Source organism: Festucalex cinctus, chromosome 14 (assembly GCF_051991245.1).
Source record: "Festucalex cinctus isolate MCC-2025b chromosome 14, RoL_Fcin_1.0, whole genome shotgun sequence".
Lineage (NCBI taxonomy): Eukaryota > Metazoa > Chordata > Actinopteri > Syngnathiformes > Syngnathidae > Festucalex > Festucalex cinctus.
This window is the reverse complement of record NC_135424.1, coordinates 24021456-24042305: the sequence shown is the minus strand read 5'-3', so window position 1 is coordinate 24042305 and position 20850 is coordinate 24021456. Positions and strand designations below refer to the sequence as shown.

The window sequence follows — 20850 nt, the reverse complement described above, 5'->3', positions numbered from 1 at the left end:
CAAGTACCCCAACGTGGCCCAGGTTGCGAGGGCCCTTTATAGCTGCTCGCAGCCCTAGTTATTAGGGCCCGAGCAGCGACCGCTGCGAGGTCCCTATTGTTCCTGAAGGAATTCTTATTATTAGGGCCCGAGCAGCGGCGGCGGCGGTGCCGCTGCGAGGCCCTATTGTTTTTGTAGGAATTCTTATTAGGGCCCGAGCAGCGACCGCTGCGAGGTCCCTATTGTTCCTGAAGGAATTCTTATTATTATTCTTCTTCTTCTTCTTCTTCTTTTTCTTTGTTATTATTCTTTTCCGCAAACAACCACATTTTTGAGGCACTAAACATGAACGAAAACTCACCAAACTTTACACGCAGATCGGGTCTGGCGAAAAATTTGATATTTTAAAGTCGCCATACATGATAACAGAAAAATGGCTCTGTAGCGCCACCTACATAGGTTTAACGGATCCCTGTCCCGCTACGATTGTCCTATGGCTACGAAAATTGTGTGGCACCTGTAGCACATCCAGATGAACAAAAACCTCTTTGACATGTGTACCCTAAAATAGACAGGAAGTGAGGTATGAGTATTTGAATGTCCAATTTTGGCCCATTTTTGCACATTTACAGGGGTCATACTTTTGCCCGCTTCTCCTACACGGTTAACCCGATTGACTTCAAACTTGGGCTGTACCATCTCAACACCTGGGACAACATCATGGTAAAAAATCTAAAGTTTTTGACATACTATATGACGGTGGCGGGGCATCAAATTTACAGTTTCAAAATTCTTACTTAACGAAGCATTGCCGGTGGTACGTTTAATCTAGAGCTACGAAAATTGGTACACATATGTAACAGACTATGATCTACAAAAAAGCCTGTTGGTGCCATATGCTAAACCTAACAGGAAGTCCGCCAGAGGCGAGGCATCAAATTTTGTGTTTCAAAATTCTAACCTAATGAAGCATTCCCGGCTGTACATTTCACCTAGAGTTACCAATATTTGAAGACATATGTAACAGCCCTCAAGGTACAAAAAACTCTTTTTGAACCATATGCTAAACCGAACAGGAAGTCCGCCATTTTGATTTACTTTGGAACGTGTTGCCATTTTTTGGGCCATTTCATAGGGGTCTTATTTTAACGAACTCCTCCTACAGAGTTTATCCGATCATCTCCAAACTTGGTGTGATTCATCTTAAGATGTTGAAGATGAAAAGTTATTGAAAGCTTTTTATTTTGTCGCACGCTGTTGCCGTGGCATGCACAGTTTGCAAAGGAAAAAATTCCTTCTTAATGAAGCATTCCCAGTTGTACGAAGCAGCTAGAGCTACGAAAATTTGGAGACAAATGTAACAGCCCACGATGTACAAAAAAGTCTCTTGGTGCCATGTGCTAAACCCAACAGGAAGTCCCGTAGTGGCCGGGCATCACATTTTGAGCTAAAAAACTCCTCTTTAACGAAGCATTCCCGGTTGTACGTTTCACCTAGCGCTATGATAATTTAGAGGCATACATAAGAGCCCACGATGTACAAAAAAGTCTCTTGGAACCATGTGCTAAACCAAACAGGAAGTCCGCCATTTTGATTTATGATGGGATTTGTAGCCTTTTTTTGTGGCCTTTTTTAGGGGTCATATTTTAACTCCTCCTACAAAATTCATCCGACCGTGTTCAAACTTGGTGTGTTTCATCTTAAGATGTTTAAGATGCAAATTTATCGAAAGTTTTTTATTTTGTCGCACGCTGCTGCTATAGCGATGCATTGGTTGCCAAGTAAAGTGCTGCTTTGTTTTTTTTTATCTATACATGTGTGAAAACTCGTGAAACTTTGCACACACATCAGACTTGTCATTAACATGAATTTTTAGAGATTTCTTGTGCAATTTGCAATAAATCGCACCCTCTATACATTTTTTATGGAGCATTTCCGATTGGATGATTCAAGCGCGAAATAACTAAAGATGACTTGACTTGACCTAGATTTGTGAAAACTCAGAGGCATACCTATTATATTATTATTATTTTTTGTACCTTACAAGATTATCTCTTGTGCCACATTAAACCCCTTTGCAGGCCTGAGCCAAACCACGGTCCATACATTTGATACCACTGCTTTATTTCAATGGTCAAGTACTTCATAACCACACCTACTTATGCTTGTCCTTGCATATATAGTAGACAACAAAGAGCTCTTTCAACAAAAGACATTTCCATCTACAAAGTCATACAAGGTAAGCACTCTATAAATTCTGCAATCACTACACTTCTATTCCTAAATTATCACTTCAAATACCAACAATGGTTAATACAGCTACAAATTTCTTGTATGTTTATGAAGTATGATACTGTATTTATTTCTACTCCTTTGCTTTTCTACAGAACATGAACAAATCACCAAGCAAATTCTCTTTTGATAAAGACCCTCTAATCATCTCCATACGCAAAGATTGCCAACTTTTTTCCGTAAGTATACAATACATAAACTAAACAGGACAACTTTCTCAATCATATACAGTATGCCATACATATATGTATTAAGTTCTCATTTATTAACAGGTTTGTTAAAGGCACCTTTAGTGTGTTTTTCTGTTTGTAATGTTTCTCCACGAGCACGTCTAGCCATTGATATCATGTAGAACACATATGCTAACCTTTTAGAGACAATTGAAGCTTACTTGCACAGTAGCCACTATCTTAACCACTTAATTCACATGTCTACTCGACAACTTATTACATGTAGTGAAATGGTACTTTGTGCGTCTTATGCTTTTTTCTGAACACTGCTTTTCAACTCTTTCCTTAAAACCAATACATGCGGTACTGTTATACTGTATAAATATATATGTCCGTGTGTATATATTTGTATATTCTTTCAAATAAACTCGTTTTGACACACACAGCCATTGAGTAACATGCAACACGACCACAACGTTTTGCACCAACACGTTACACTTACATAACCATTTATGTACCTGTCGTATCCTTACTTTTATTCATCATTTCATCACACAATCCTAAAACATTGCTTTTTGACCCAGAGGATTCAACTATACCATTTTTGCGTGTCTTATTACTTACTAGCTATATTATTTATTAACGGGCAAAAACTATGAATATAAGATCACCGTCAAATATTACGTCTGTAATATCCATATACAGTGCATTACATAATATGCATTTGTATTAAGACACTACCATGCTAAAAATATGCACACGACTGTTCTGTAAACTACACCTAAGACAACCAAACTTCACAGATCTAACATGATTCTTCATTCTTTTTTGTTCTACAGATGTATCAAATGCTGCCACACAGACAGAAGAAGCCACTGAGGACATGCACGAAGACGATGATCACAATATAACAGGACAGGTTAACCCCCCTGAAGTTTTAGCCCGCAGGTCAAAGCGTCCTAGGACTAATTCATCCATGGAGGTTACATTATCCTAAGACAGACTATGTGCTAACCCAAACTCTTTGACCCCAAGGGATTCATCTGTCCCAGAAAACTTTTACACTAAAGAGTTTATCTGTCCTAGGGCGCTGTTAACCCCAGGTTAAAGTGTTATTTAATCTGTCCTGTTACAACAGCTATACATAAACAGCTGCATTCCTCTCCTGTTCCATCTCTCGCACTTCTTTCATCTCTTTTTCTCCTCTACTTATACCTATGCTTGCTCATGTGCTTTTTTCCCCTTTAGATGATGTCATTGGTTAGCCTGCTTCAAAGCTACATTTTTTCTTGAATAACTGTCACACATTTACTGTTTGCTGGACCCTACAAAACTGTCACAATACTTCACTATGTCATGAATACATATGTGTTGCACAGCGACACCACATTAAGAGTCATCAAAAAGCTTTTTATTTGATCACACACCATCTCTGTGCCATGCAATGTTTTCAAATGAACAGATGCTGGTTTTGAATATCAAACGAGCGACTTTTCATGAAACTTTGCACACACATCAGAAAGTCCACACTTTTGAATTTATTTTGGGAATTGTGCATCATTTTTGGCCTTTTACTGCACCTTTTTACACACAAGGCACGGCAAATGCATTTCTATTTTCCATGGTCCTTATCTATTTAACAGTACCCCAACGTGCAAGTCCCCCGACTTGCATATACCCCAACGTGGCCCGGGTTGCGAGGGCCCTTTATAGCTGCTCGCAGCTCTAGTTATTATTATTATTATTATTATTATTATTATTATTCTCCGCAAACGATCACATTTTTGAGACACTAAACGTGACCGAAAACTCACCAAACTTTACACGCACATCAGGCCTGGCGAAAAATTTGATATTTTAAAGTCGCCATACATGATAACAGAAAAATGGCTCCTTAGCGCCCCCTACATAGGTTAAACGGATCCCTGTCCCGCTACGATTGTCCGACGGCTATGAAAATTGTGTGGCACCTGTAGCACATCCCAATGAACAAAAACCTCTTTGAAGTGTGTACCCTAAAATAGACAGAAAGTGAGGTATGAGTATTTAAATGTCCAATTTTTGCCAATTTTTGCACATTTACAGGGGTCATACTTTTGCCCGCTTCTCCTACACGGTTAACCCGATTGACTTCAAACTTGGGCTGTACCATCTCAACACCTGGGACAACATCATGGTAAAAAATCTAAAGTTTTTGACATACTATATGACGGTGGCGGGGCATCAAATTTACAGTTTCAAAATTCTTACTTAACAAAGCATTGCCGTGGTACGTTTAATTGAGAGCCACGAAAATTGGTACACATATGTAACAGACTATGATCTACAAAAAACTCTTTTTGAACCATATGCTAAACCTAACAGGAAGTCCGCCAGAGGCGAGGCATCAAATTTTGTGTTTCAAAATTCTTATTTAATGAAGCATTCCTGGCTGTACATTTCACCTAGAGTTACCAACAGTTGAAGACATATGTAACAGCCCTCAAGGTACAAAAAACTCTTTTTGAACCATATGCTAAACCGAACAGGAAGTCCGCCATTTTGATTTACTTTGGAACGTGTTGCCATTTTTTGGGCCATTTCATAGGGGTCTTATTTTAACGAACTCCTCCTACAGAGTTTATCCGATCATCTCCAAACTTGGTGTGATTCATCTTAAAATGTTGAAGATGAAAAGTTATTGAAAGCTTTTTATTTCGTCGCACGCTGTTGCCGTGGCATGCACAGTTTGCAAAGGAAAAAATTCCCTCTTAATGAAGCATTCCCAGTTGTACGAAGCAGCTAGAGCTACGAAAATTTGGAGACAAATTTAACAGCCCACGATGTACAAAAAAGTCTCTTGGTGCCATGTGCTAAACCCAACAGGAAGTCCCGTAGGGGCCGGTCATCACATTTTGAGGTAAAAAACTCCTCTTTAACGAAGCATTCCCGGTTGTACGTTTCACCTAGCGCTATGATAATTTAGAGGCATACATAAGAGCCCACGATGTACAAAAAAGTCTCTTGGAACCATCTGCTAAACCAAACAGGAAGTCCGCCATTTTGATTTACGTTGGGATTTGTAGCCATTTTTTGTGGCCTTTTTTAGGGGTCATATTTTAACGAACTCCTCCTACAAAATTTATCCGACTGTCTTCAAACTTGGTGTGCTTCATCTTAAGATGTTTAAGATACAAAGTTATCGAAAGTTATTTATTTTGTCGCACGCCGTTTCATGGCGATGCATTGTTTGCCAAGTAAAATGCTGCTTTTTTTTTTTGGGTCTAAACATGTGCAAAAACTCATGAAACTTTACACACACATCAGGCTTGTCATAAGCATGAATATTTTAGAGATTTCTTATTAAATTTGCAATAAATGCTTCAATAGCGCCCTCTAGACATTTTTATGAAGTCTTTCCGATTATATGATTCAGCTAGATGTGTGAATATTGGCAGGCATGCCTAATATATTCAAAGAGTATTCTCTATAGCCATGTGCCAATCCATTTTGATTTTATTTTGTTAATTGTGCATCATTTTTGGCCTTTCCATGAAACTTTACAAACACAAAGCATGGAAAAAACGTTTAAAATTTAGATGGTTTCCTATTTGACAGTACCCCAACATGCCAGTACCCCGACGTGCAAATACCCCAACGTGGCCCGGGTTGCGAGGGCCCTTTATAGCTGCTCGCAGCTCTAGTTATTATTAGGGCCCGAGCAGCGACCGCTGCGAGGTCCCTATTGTTTTTGTAAAAATTATTATTATTATTATTATTATTAGGGCCCGAGCAGCGACCGCTGCGAGGTCCCTATTGTTTTTGTAAAAATTATTATTATTATTATTATTATTATTATTATTATTATTATTATTATTCTTCTTCTTTATTCTCCGCAAACGATCCCGATTTTGGGTACCTAAACATTCACGAAAACTCACCGAACTTTGCACACTCCTCAGGCCCGGCGAAAGATTTGATATTATGAAGTCGTCATAACAACGCGACTCTATAGCGCCCCCTAGCGTAGAAAAATAAAAGCCAAGCCCGGCACGTTTGAGCTGGAGCAACGAAAATTGGCAGGCACGTGTAGCACCCCGAGATGCACAAAAAAGTCTATTGGGACCATGTAGCTAAAATGTACAGGAAATGAGCTATGAATTTTTTAATGTCCAATTTTGGCCTATTTTGGCACATTCACTGTGGTCATGCTTTTTCCCCCTCTGCAAAAATTTTTCATCCCATTGACTTCAAACTTGGCATTTATCATCTCAAGACGTGAGAGAACAACTGGGCAAAAAGTCTTGCCTTTTCGAAATACTATATGATGGGGGCGGGGCATCAAATATTGCCTTTAAAATTTCATTTGTCCAGAAAGAGCAAATGCTTAATAACTCCCATGTTCAAGCTCCAAAAAATCTCAAACTTCTCAGGCAATGTAATAGTCACGGCCTGAAAACATCTATATGATAAAATTCAGTTATACATATAGCGCCACCTAGTGGTAACAATAAATGTCATACTTTACGTTTTTAGCTACTGCGCTGAGCTCGTTGAAGGGATCCAGTTGAAAATTGGTCAGAAAAGCCTTAAGATGTTGATCATGCCCCACACCGAATATTGTAACTTTTCGCCAAAGGGCGTGGCCGCTATGGTGCCGCAAAGTCTGAAGATTTTTCGTGACAATAAAAGCTGCATTAACTTGACCGAGATGATCCTATCTTCTCAAAATTTCACACATTTGATGAGAGTCCAGCCCTAAAGACATCTACTGACTTATATTTCATCTAACTGATAGCGCCACCTAGTGGCAATTTTTTTTCTTACGAATTTTCTTCTACGTTTTTCTCCAAACACGTTAACTGGACCTACCTCATATTTGCTCAGATGAGGGTTTCGGCCTTCATGATGTCACAACACGAAGTTTGTGAGTTTTCGCGAATTGCTGTGGGCGTGGCTAAGCGCTGTTCGCCAAGAAAACAACGCCAGTTTTGAGGGTCTAAACATGCACAGAAACTCCTGAAACTTGGCACACACATCTGGCCTGGTAAAATGAGCAATATTTTATTGTTGATTGTGCTATTTTTACAAAAATGACTCAATAGCGCCCCCTCGAAATTTTTAACGAAGCAGCCCCGGTTGTACGTTTAAGCAAGAACGACGAATATTTTCAGGTGTATGAGGGAGCCCAAGACCTACAAAAAAGTCTCTTGTACCCATACGCTAAAATGAACAGGAAGTGAGCTACGAATTTTTGAATGTCCCATTTTTGACGATTTTTGCACATTCACAGGGGGCAGACTTTTGCCCACCTCTCCTACACGTTTCATCCGACTGAGTTAAGACTTGGCCTGGACCATGTCAAGACCTGAGCCAACGACAGGGGGAAAAATTTTGACTTTTCGAAATACTATATGATGAGGGCGGGGCATCAAAATTTGTGTTTCGCAATGAAAAAGGATATGCTTGATAACTTCCCGGTACATGCTCCAAAAAATCCCAAACTTGACATGTATGTTTATCGTCAAGGCCTGAAGTTATCTCTATGACAACATTCAGTTATATATGCAGCGCCACCTAGCCCTTGAGGCATGAAAAAAAAATACCCCACATACGGTATTTTGTACAAAAAATGTAAACTCATTCTAAGTGTGATAACGAAGTCATTTATGAATATTCTTTTAGTTTCCACCACTCAAAATGTTCACTGGCATCAGACTTATCCAAACATATATATATTTTTATTTATTTTTGATAGCCTCTATGGACATTAAAAGCAATATCGTGAATGAAGGATATGCTTAATAACTCCACGGTACATGCTCCAAAAAAAAAGCCCACACTTGACATGTATGCTTATAATCAAGGCCTGAAGGTATCTCTATGACAACATTCAGTTATAAATACAGCGCCACCTAGCCGTTGAGGCTTATATAAAAAAAATTTAAAAAAATACCCCACATACGGTATTTTGTACAAAAAATGTACACTCATTCTAAGTGTGATAACTAAGTCATTTATGAATATTCTTTTAGTTTCCACCACTCAAATTGTTCACTGGCTTCACACCTATCCAAACGTATGTACGTTTCCATTTTGTTTTATTCATTTTTGATTGCCCCTTTGGACAATAAAAGTAAACATTGTGCAATGAGTACAACGAGCGATGATGTGTATATACACTTTTACAAAAAAATACCAATCAGGGCAACTCATTGCCTAAAAATAAATAAGGACGCTGATTTTTGCAGGTCTTAACAATCACCAAAATCCGTTGAGCTTGACAGACACTGGCAAAAAAAATATTCTACATGTAAACGTTTATTATGCCATTTTCAAAGAAATTTTGCTTCCAATATGCCAGTACCCCAACGTGCCAGTACCCCAACGTGCAAGTACCCCAACGTGCAAGGACCCCAACGTGGCCCGGGCTGCGAGGGCCCTTTATAGCTGCTCGCAGCTCTAGTTAGGGCCCGAGCAGCTACCGCTGCGAGGTCCCTATTGTTTTTCGATCGGATTATTATTATTATTATTATTAGGGCCCGAGCAGCGACCGCTGCGAGGTCCCTATTGTTTTTGTAAAAATTATTATTATTATTATTATTATTATTATTATTCTTCTTCTTCTTTATTCTCCGCAAACGATCGCGATTTTGGGTACCTAAACATTCACGAAAACTCACCAAACTTTGCACACTCCTCAGGCCCGGCGAAAAATTTGATATTATGAAGTCGTCATAACAATGCGACTCGATAGCGCCCCCTAGCGTAGAAAAATAAAAACCAAGCCCGGCACGTTTGAGCTAGAGCAACAAAAATTGGCAGGCACGTGTAGCACCGCGAGACGCACAAAAAAGTCTATTGGGACCATGTAGCTAAAATGTACAGGAAGTGAGCTATGAATTTTTTTATGTCCAATTTTGGCCTATTTTGGCACATTCACTGTGGTCATGCTTTTTCCCCCTTTGCAAAATTTTTTCATCCAATTGACTTCAAACTTGGCATTTATCATCTCAAGACCTGAGAGAAAAACTGGGCAAAACATCTTGCCTTTTTGAAATACTATATGACGGGGGCGGGGCATCAAATATTGCCTTTAAAATTTCATTTGTCCAGAAAGAGCAAATGCTGAATAACTCCCATGTACAAGCTCCAAAAAATCTCAAACTTCTCAGGCAACGTAATAGTCACGGCCTGAAAACATCTATATGATAAAATTCAGTTATACATATAGCGCCACCTAGTGGTTACAATAAATGTCATACTTTACGTTTTTAGCTACTGTGCTGAGCTCGTTGAAGGGATCCATTTGAAAATTGGTCAGAAAAGCCTTAAGATGTTGATCATGCCCCACACCGAATATTGTAACTTTTCGCCAAAGGGCGTGGCCGCTACGGTGACGCAAAGTCTGAAGATTTTTCGTGAAAATAAAAGCTGCATTAACTTGACCGAGATGATCCTATCTTCTCAAAATTTCACACATTTGATGAGAGTCCAGCCCTAAAGACATCTACTGACTTATATTTCATCTAACTGATAGCGCCACCTAGTGGCAATTTTTTTTATTACGAATTTTCTTCTACGTTTTTCTCCAAACACGTTAACTGGACCTACCTCTTATTTGCTCAGATGAGGGTTTCGGCCTTCATGATGTCACAACACGAAGTTTGTGAGTTTTCGCGAATTGCTGTGGGCGTGGCTAAGCGCTGTTCGCCAAGAAAACAACGCCAGTTTTGAGGGTCTAAACATGCACAGAAACTCATGAAACTTGGCACACACATCTGGCCTGGTAAAATGAGCAATATTTTATTGTTGATTGTGCTATTTTTACAAAAATTACTCAATAGCGCCCCCTAGAAGTTTTTAACGAAGCAGCCCCGGTTGTACGTTTAAGCAAGAACGACGAATATTTTTAGGTGTATGAGGGAGCCCAAGACCTACAAAAAAGTCTCTTGGACCCATATGCTAAAATGAACAGGAAGTGAGCTACGAATTTTTGAATGTCCCATTTTTGACGATTTTTGCACATTCACAGGGGGCAGACTTTAGCCCACTTCTCCTACACGTTTCATCCGACTGAGTTAAGACTTGGCCTGGACCATGTCAAGACCTGAGCCAACGACAGGGGGGAAAAATTTTGTCTTTTCGAAATACTATATTATGAGGGCGGGGCATCAAATTTTGTGTTTCGCAATGAAAAAGGATATGCTTGATAACTCCCCGGTACATGCTCCAAAAAATCCCAAACTTGACATGTATGTTTATCGTCAAGGCCTGAAGTTATCTCTGTGACAACATTCAGTTATATATGCAGCGCCACCTAGCCCTTGAGGAATAAAAAAAAAATACCCCACATACGGTATTTTGTACAAAAAATGTACACTCATTCTAAGTGTGATAACTCAGTCATTTATGAATATTCTTTTAGTTTCCACCACTCAAATTGTTCACTGGCTTCACACCGATCCAAACGTATGTACATTTCCATTTTGTTTTATTCATTTTTGATTGCCCCTTTGGACAATAAAAGTAACATTGTGCAATGAGTACAACGAGCGATGATGTGTATATACACTTTTACAAAAAATACCAATCAGGGCAACTCATTGCCTAAAAATAAAAAATAAGACGCTGATTTTTGCAGATCTTAACAATCACCAAAACCCATTGAGCTTGACACACTCATCACACCTGGCAAAAAAAAAAAAAAAAAAATCCACGTTTATCATGCCATTTTCAAAGAAATTCTGCTTCCAATGTGCCAGTACCCCAATGTGCAAGTTCCCCAACGTGCAAGTACCCCAACGTGGCCCGGGCTGCGAGGGCCCTTTATAGCTGCTCGCAGCTCTAGTTCTTCTTCTTCTTCTTCTTCTTCTTCTCCGTAAACGATCACGATTTTGGGTACCTAAACATTTACGAAAACTCACCAAACTTTGCACACTCCTCAGGCCCGGCGAAAAATTTGATATTATGAAGTCGTCATAACAACGCGACTCTATAGCGCCCCCTAGCATAGAAAAATAAAAACCAAGCCCGGCACGTTTGAGCTAGAGCAACGAAAATTGGCAGGCACGTGTAGCACCCCGAGACGCACAAAAAAGTCTATTGGGACCATGTAGCTAAAATGTACAGGAAGTGAGCTATGAATTTTTTTATGTCCAATTTTGGCCTATTTTGGCACATTCACTGTGGTCATGCTTTTTCCCCCTTTGCAAACATTTTTCATCCAATTGACTTCAAACTTGGCATTTATCATCTCAAGACCTGAGAGAAAAACTGGGCAAAACATCTTGCCTTTTTGAAATACTATATGACGGGGGCGGGGCATCAAATATTGCCTTTAAAATTTCATTTGTCCAGAAAGAGCAAATGCTTAATAACTCCCATGTTCAAGCTCCAAAAAATCTCAAACTTCTCAGGCAACGTAATAGTCACGGCCTGAAAACATCTATATGATAAAATTCAGTTATACATATAGCGCCACCTAGTGGTTACAATAAATGTCATACTTTACGTTTTTAGCTACTGTGCTGAGCTTGTTGAAGGGATCCATTTGAAAATTGGTCAGAAAGGCCTTAAGATGTTGATCATGCCCCACACCGAATATTGTAACTTTTCGCCAAAGGGCGTGGCCGCTACGGTGACGCAAAGTCTGAAGATTTTTCGTGAAAATAAAAGCTGCATTAACTTGACCGAGATGATCCTATCTTCTCAAAATTTCACACATTTGATGAGAGTCCAGCCCTAAAGACATCTACTGACTTATATTTCATCTAACTGATAGCGCCACCTAGTGGCAATTTTTTTTCTTACGAATTTTCTTCTACGTTTTTCTCCAAACACGTTAACTGGACCTACCTCATATTTGCTCAGATGAGGGTTTCGGCCTTCATGATGTCACAACACGAAGTTTGTGAGTTTTCGCGAATTGCTGTGGGTGTGGCTAAGCGCTGTTCGCCAAGAAAATAACGCCAGTTTTGAGGGTCTAAACATGCACAGAAACTCATGAAACTTGGCACACACATCTGGCCTGGTAAAATTAGCAATATTTTATTGTTGATTGTGCTATTTTTACAAAAATGACTCAATAGCGCCCCCTAGAAGTTTTTAACGAAGCAGCCCCGGTTGTACGTTTAAGCAAGAACGACGAATATTTTTAGGTGTATGAGGGAGCCCAAGACCTACAAAAAAGTCTCTTGGACCCATATGCTAAAATGAACAGGAAGTGAGCTACGAATTTTTGAATGTCCCATTTTTGACAATTTTTGCACATTCACAGGGGGCAGACTTTTGCCCACTTCTCCTACACGTTTCATCTGACTGAGTTAAGACTTGACCTGGACCATGTCAAGTCCTGAGCCAACGACAGGGGGAAAAATCTTGACCTTTCGAAATACTATATGATGAAGGCGGGGCATCAAAATTTGTGTTTCGCACTGAAAAAGGATATGCTTAATAACTCCCCGGTACATGCTCCAAAAAATCCCAAACTTGACATGTATGTTTATCGTCAAGGCCTGAAGCTATCTCTATGACAACATTCAGTTATATATGCAGCGCCACCTAGCCCTTGAGGCATAAAAAAAAAATACCCCACATACGGTATTTTGTACAAAAAATGTCAACTCATTCTGAGTGTGATAACTAAGTCATTTATGAATATTCTTTTAGTTTCCACCACTCAAAATGTTCACTGGCATCAGACTTATCCAAACATATATATATTTTTATTTATTTTTGATAGCCTCTGTGGACATTAAAAGCAATATCGTGAATGAAGGATATGCTTAATAACTCCACGGTACATGCTCCAAAAAAAATCCCACACTTGACATGTATGCTTATAATCAAGGCCTGAAGGTATCTCTATGACAACATTCAGTTATAAATACAGCGCCACCTAGCCCTTGAGGCATTTATATATATATATATATATATATATATATATATATATATATATATATATATATATATATATATATATATATATATATATATATATATAACCCACATACGGTGTTTTGTACAAAAAATGTACACTCATTCTAAGTGTGATAACTAAGTCATTTATGAATATTCTTTTAGTTTCCACCACTCAAATTGTTCACTGGCTTCACACCGATCCAAACGTATGCACGTTTCCATTTTGTTTTATTCATTTTTGATTGCCCCTTTGGACAATAAAAGTAACATTGTGCAATGAGTACAACGAGCGATGATGTGTATATACACTTTTACAAAAAATACCAATCAGGGCAACTCATTGCCTAAAAATAAAAAAGGACGCTGATTTTTGCAGGTCTTAACAACCACCAAAACCCGTTGAGCTTGACACACACTGGCAAAAAAAAATATTCTACATGTAAACGTTTATTATGCCATTTTCAAAGAAATTTTGCTTCCAATATGCCAGTAGCCCAACGTGCAAGGACCCCAACGTGGCCCGGGCTGCGAGGGCCCTTTATAGCTGCTCGCAGCTCTAGTTATTATTATTCTTCTTTATTCTCCGCAAACGATCGCAATTTTGGGTACCTAAACATTCACGAAAACTCACCGAACTTTGCACACTCCTCAGGCCCGGCGAAAAATTTGATATTATTAAGTCGTCATAACAATGCGACTCGATAGCGCCCCCTAGCGTAGAAAAATAAAAACCAAGCCCGGCACGTTTGAGCTAGAGCAACAAAAATTGGCAGGCACGTGTAGCACCCCGAGACGCACAAAAAAGTCTATTGGGACCATGTAGCTAAAATGTACAGGAAGTGAGCTATGAATTTTTTAATGTCCAATTTTGGCCTATTTTGGCACATTCACTGTGGTCATGCTTTTTCCCCCTTTGCAAACATTTTTCATCCAATTGACTTCAAACTTGGCATTTATCATCTCAAGACCTGAGAGAACAACTGGGCAAAACATCTTGCCTTTTTGAAATACTCTATGACGGGGGCGGGGCATCAAATATTGCCTTTAAAATTTCATTTGTCCAGAAAGAGCAAATGCTTAATAACTCCCATGTTCAAGCTCCAAAAAATCTCAAACTTCTCAGGCAACGTAATAGTCACGGCCTGAAAACATCTATATGATAAAATTCAGTTATACATATAGCGCCACCTAGTGGTTACAATAAATGTCATACTTTACGTTTTTAGCTACTGTGCTGAGCTTGTTGAAGGGATCCATTTGAAAATTGGTCAGAAAAGCCTTAAGATGTTGATCATGCCCCACACCGAATATTGTAACTTTTCGCCAAAGGGCGTGGCCGCTACGGTGACGCAAAGTCTGAAGATTTTTTGTGAAAATAAAAGCTGCATTAACTTGACCGAGATGATCCTATCTTCTCAAAATTTCACACATTTGATGAGAGTCCAGCCCTAAAGACATCTACTGACTTATATTTCATCTAACTGATAGCGCCACCTAGTGGCAATTTTTTTTCTTACGAATTTTCTTCTACGTTTTTCTCCAAACACGTTAACTGGACCTACCTCATATTTGCTCAGATGAGGGTTTCGGCCTTCATGATGTCACAACACGAAGTTTGTGAGTTTTCGCGAATTGCTGTGGGTGTGGCTAAGCGCTGTTCGCCAAGAAAACAACGCCAGTTTTGAGGGTCTAAACATGCACAGAAACTCATGAAACTTGGCACACACATCTGGCCTGGTAAAATGAGCAATATTTTATTGTTGATTGTGCTATTTTTACAAAAATGACTCAATAGCGCCCCCGAGAAGTTTTTAACGAAGCAGCCCCGGTTGTACGTTTAAGCAAGAACGACGAATATTTTTAGGTGTATGAGGGAGCCCAAGACCTACAAAAAAGTCTCTTGGACCCATATGCTAAAATGAACAGGAAGTTAGCTACGAATTTTTGAATGTCCCATTTTTGACTATTTTTGCACATTCACAGGGGGCAGACTTTTGCCCACTTCTCCTACACGTTTCATCTGACTGAGTTAAGACTTGACCTGGACCATGTCAAGACCTGAGCCAACGACAGGGGGAAAAATCTTGACCTTTCGAAATACTATATGATGAAGGCGGGGCATCAAAATTTGTGTTTCGCACTGAAAAAGGATATGCTTAATAACTCCCCGGTACATGCTCCAAAAAATCCCAAACTTGACATGTATGTTTATCGTCAAGGCCTGAAGCTATCTCTATGACAACATTCAGTTATATATGCAGCGCCACCTAGCCCTTGAGGCATAAAAAAAAAATACCCCACATACGGTATTTTGTACAAAAAATGTAAACTCATTCTAAGTGTGATAACGAAGTCATTTATGAATATTCTTTTAGTTTCCACCACTCAAAATGTTCACTGGCATCAGACTTATCCAAACATATATATATTTTTATTTATTTTTGATAGCCTCTGTGGACATTAAAAGCAATATCGTGAATGAAGGATATGCTTAATAACTCCACGGTACATGCTCCAAAAAAAATCCCACACTTGACATGTATGCTTATAATCAAGGCCTGAAGGTATCTCGATGACAACATTCAGTTATAAATACAGCGCCACCTAGCCCTTGAGGCTTATATAAAAAAAAAAAACCCACATACGGTATTTTGTACAAAAAAATGTAAACTCATTCTAAGTGTGATGACTAAGTCATTTATGAATATTCTTTTAGTTTCCACCACTCAAATTGTTCACTGGCTTCACACCGATCCAAACGTATGTACGTTTCCATTTTGTTTTATTCATTTTTGATTGCCCCTTTGGACAATAAAAGTAACATTGTGCAATGAGTACAACGAGCGATGATGTATATATACACTTTTACAAAAAATACCAATCAGGGCAACTCATTGCCTAAAAATAAAAAAGGACGCTGATTTTTGCAGGTCTTAACAATCACCAAAACCCGTTGAGCTTGACACACACTGGCAAAAAAAATATTCTACATGTAAACGTTTATTATGCCATTTTCAAAGAAATTTTGCTTCCAATATGCCAGTACCCCAACGTGCCAGTACCCCAACGTGCCAGTACCCTAACGTGCAAGTACCCCAACGTGCAAGGACTCCAACGTGGCCCGGGCTGCGAGGGCCCTTTATAGCTGCTCGCAGCTCTAGTTAGGGCCCGAGCAGCGACCGCTGCGAGGTCCCTATTGTTTTTGTAAAAATTATTATTATTACTATTATTATTATTATTAGGGCCCGAGCAGCGACCGCTGCGAGGTCCCTATTGTTTTTGTAAAAATTATTATTATTATGTGACTGCTGCCCGCAAAGCAGTAGCGAAGCTACTGCTGCGGAGCAGTCACATATTACTATCCAGAAAAAAAGCGTTTATTAAAAGCGTTTATTATTCTTTTTATTTTTCTTTATTCTTCACATTTTTTCAGACAAAATGCGGGCCGTACCGTTGAACGTACCGGCACAAGTGAGGTATCAAAAGATGCGTCTCGATCTGACTCGGCGGGGTACCATTTTTTTTCGGAATTTCGAGTTACCATGGCGACGCAATTTCCCAAAAACCCCGCCAAAAAGTCCCATAGGAATAAATGGAGAAGGGAAAAAAACATCGACAAATTTAACACCTTTTTCGAAGCCACGCTGCGCGCACATACATTGACCGACCGAGACGATTTTTAGCTCATTTTGTTGCAATTTTTCCCATCTTTAGCTCTGTGTCGAAATTTTTTTTAAGAAATGTAAGCACTCCCTCCTGTGCGGGTTCAAAGACAGGGTGTGAAATGAAGAAAAAAAGGCGTTTTACATTAGTGTGTATTGCGTTTGCTAGAGTGGAGCAATCAGCGCTAGAGTGTAGAGACAAAAAAAATTCTTTCGAAAAATTTCACTTCAACTCGTCACCGTGGCCACAATATTTGCTCAGTAAACATCAAATTTGGATATTTTGTAGTCACAAGGGTCTTCTTTCTGACAAACCCACTTTTGTGCGGCAAAGGTGTCATTTAGTACCTTTTATTTGACTTGAAGCGAGGGGAAGTCGCACTTTTTCGCCCATTGAGCCCCATGTTATTTTCGCCGCCTTTTTTTGTCATTTTTTTAAAAGTCGCACGTTTTCAACCTGCTCTAATTTCGTCATTTTTTATCCGATTTAAAAAATTAGAACATGCTTGCGTTCCCCAAAGCCTTGCCGTTCTGACCCCGGGTTTTCACTGGATGCGGTTGCGGTGCGGTTGCAGTGCGGTCCGGCGACGCAAGCAATTAGATTCCATTCATTCGAATGGTGCAGTCTACACCGCTTGCGGGTGCGTTGCGTGTTGACTGCGGAAGGCCTGCGGCGTGCCGCAAGCCCTCCGCAAGGATAGCCTATTTTCTATTTTTGCCGGACGCCGCATGCGGTAGGCCTCCGGCAAATGGCAAGCTAGCACAAAACACATCGAGCGCGACAGGAAGACCGAGGCAGTTTCAAAATAGATTTCCGGTTACCTTTCAGAATAAAATACTCGCCAGCTCCTATTTCGCAAGTTTTTCAGCAAAACGTGACGTGGGCGTCGCCGGGCCATGTGCTCATTCACGGTTTAGACACCAGCGAACATGGACGAGGAGAGGTTTATATTGGAGGTGGAAAACCACAAAATAATATATGACACGGCACATCCTTTTTATAAGGACTGTAATGTATTGTGAGTTTGATGTTCGCGATTGCTTGTTGTGCCCGTCTCGCTTGCCGTACTGAGCGGCAGCCGGACCCGGAAGACAGAAATAAAGAGTGGACCCGCACTGACCCGACTCTCGTTATTAATATACTTTACAAGGACAACCAAAAAAAGGATGCTGCATGGAATCTCATATCTTTCTGCTTCTCTGTTGAGCAGACTTTCTGTATGTTTGTCGTTGTGAAATGCCACATGATCGCGCGCTGCGCGCGGTCCCGCGAGACACGTTGGGAAGTGGGCGGCGACGGAGCTGCCGGACCGCAGCTGTGCGGAGCCGGTGTGGATTGACAGAAAAATTGACCCGTCCGGAGCACGCAGTCAAGACGCACCGCACCGCAACCGCACCGCAACCGCATCCAGTGAAAACCCGGGGTAACGGGGCATTTCTGAAATCTGTATCTTAAACCGTTGAGTCGTGAGAGCCTTTTGTTCGAGGTGTGCGCTTTCTCATAGAACTCAATTGAAGCAAAATGTTCGCCCACCTGGTAATTACGAAATGTGTGTGCGTGAATGCGCATATTTGTTAAAGTGACAGTAACCCATTTTCAGTTTATTGATTATGGCTTAACTTCCACATTTCTTGATCAATTAAAACCATTCAAATTTTCAACTCTTCAGATCATTCCCTATTTTCGCTTAATGAAAAAAAATCAAAGCACAATATTATATTTTTGTTTATGAAATGTAATGTAATGAACTGCTATTTAAATGGTGCTTTTTGAGCTATTCTGCCCACTCTCTCACTTCTGCACAGCAACTGCCTCAGCCAATCAGAGCTGCTTGTTGTCATCCACGCCTGGAATTTCCCCACCAACGCCCACACACTGTGGCGGCCATCTTGGCCAGGGATTCTCACACTACTGTCCATACAGAGCGACGGCCATCTTGGCCAGGGATTCTCACACTACTGCCCATATAGAGCGGCGGCCATCTTGGCCAGGGATTCTCACACTACTGCCCATACAGAGCGGCGGCCATCTTGGCCAGGGATTCTCACACTACTGCCCATATAGAGAGGCGGCCATCTTGGCCAGGGATTCTCACACTACTGTCCACACAGCGTGGCGGCCATCTTGGCCAATTGATTAGGTATGACAGGGATTGACCTAATTTCAACAGGAAGTGACCCAGACAGACCAAAATTCAACAGGAAGTGACTTAATTTCAGCAGGAAATGACCTAAAAATGACCTGATACCAACAGGAAGTGACTTAATTTGAACAGGAAGTGACCTAATTTCAACAGGAAGTGACCCAGAACTGACCTAAAATCAACAGGAAGTGACCCAATTTCAACAGCCACCTAGCCCTAGAGGCATAAAAAAAAATACACCAACTTAACGGTATTTTTACAAAAAAAAAAAAATCCACATGTCAAGGTTTATCATGCCATTTTCAAAGAAATTCTGCTTCCAATGTGCCGTACCTAAACGTGCCAGTACCCCAACGTGCAAGTACCCCAACGTGCAAGTACCCCAACGTGGCCCGGGCTGCGAGGGCCCTTTATAGCTGCTCGCAGCTCTAGTTATTATTATTCTTCTTTATTCTCCGCAAACGATCGCGATTTTGGGTACCTAAACATTCACGAAAACTCACCGAACTTTGCACACTCCTCAGGCCCGGCGAAAAATTTGATATTATTAAGTCGTCATAACAATGCGACTCGATAGCGCCCCCTAGCGTAGAAAAATAAAAACCAAGCCTGGCACGTTTGAGCTAGAGCAACAATAATTGGCAGGCACGTGTAGCACCCCGAGACGCACAAAAAAGTCTATTGGGACCATGTAGCTAAAATGTACAGGAAGTGAGCTATGAATTTTTTAATGTCCAATTTTGGCCTATTTTGGCACATTCACTGTGGTCATGCTTTTTCCCCCTTTGCAAACATTTTTCATCCAATTGACTTCAAACTTGGCATTTATCATCTCAAGACGTGAGAGAACAACTGGGCAAAACATCTTGCCTTTTTGAAATACTATATGACGGGGGCGGGGCATCAAATATTGCCTTTAAAATTTCATTTGTCCAGAAAGAGCAAATGCTTAATAACTCCCATGTTTAAGCTCCAAAAAATCTCAAACTTCTCAGGCAACGTAATAGTCACGGCCTGAGAACATCTATATGATAAAATTCAGTTATACATATAGCGCCACCTAGTGGTTACAATAAATGTCATACTTTACGTTTTTAGCTACTGTGCTGAGCTTGTTGAAGGGATCCATTTGAAAATTGGTCAGAAAAGCCTTAAGATGTTGATCATGCCCCACACCGAATATTGTAACTTTTCGCCAAAGGGCGTGGCCGCTACGGTGACGCAAAGTCTGAAGATTTTTCGTGAAAATAAAAGCTGCATTAACTTGACCGAGATGATCCTATCTTCTCAAAATTTCACACATTTGATGAGAGTCCAGCCCTAAAGACATCTACTGACTTATATTTCATCTAACTGATAGCGCCACCTAGTGGCAATTTTTTTTATTACGAATTTTCTTCTACGTTTTTCTCCAAACACGTTAACTGGACCTACCTCATATTTGCTCAGATGAGGGTTTCGGCCTTCATGATGTCACAACACGAAGTTTGTGAGTTTTCGCGAATTGCTGTGGGTGTGGCTAAGCGCTGTTCGCCAAGAAAACAACGCCAGTTTTGAGGGTCTAAACATGCACAGAAACTCATGAAACTTGGCACACACATCTGGCCTGGTAAAATGAGCAATATTTTATTGTTGATTGTGCTATTTTTACAAAAATGACTCAATAGCGCCCCCTAGAAGTTTTTAACGAAGCAGCCCCGG

General features: G+C 40.3%; 1 protein-coding gene and 1 long non-coding RNA gene across 8 annotated transcripts in view; one reads left to right on the top strand and one right to left on the bottom strand.

The window, feature by feature from the left end:
* The window catches only part of fbxw4 (F-box and WD repeat domain containing 4), a 195029-nt gene that overhangs the window by 78170 nt on the left and 96009 nt on the right, over nucleotides 1-20850 (bottom strand). The gene's annotated exons all lie outside the window — the stretch shown is intronic.
* On the top strand, nucleotides 2236-3878 carry LOC144000775 (uncharacterized). The gene is made up of 3 exons (XR_013278272.1): nucleotides 2236-2288; nucleotides 2367-2450; nucleotides 3281-3878. It is a non-coding gene; the product is annotated as an uncharacterized LOC144000775 (long non-coding RNA).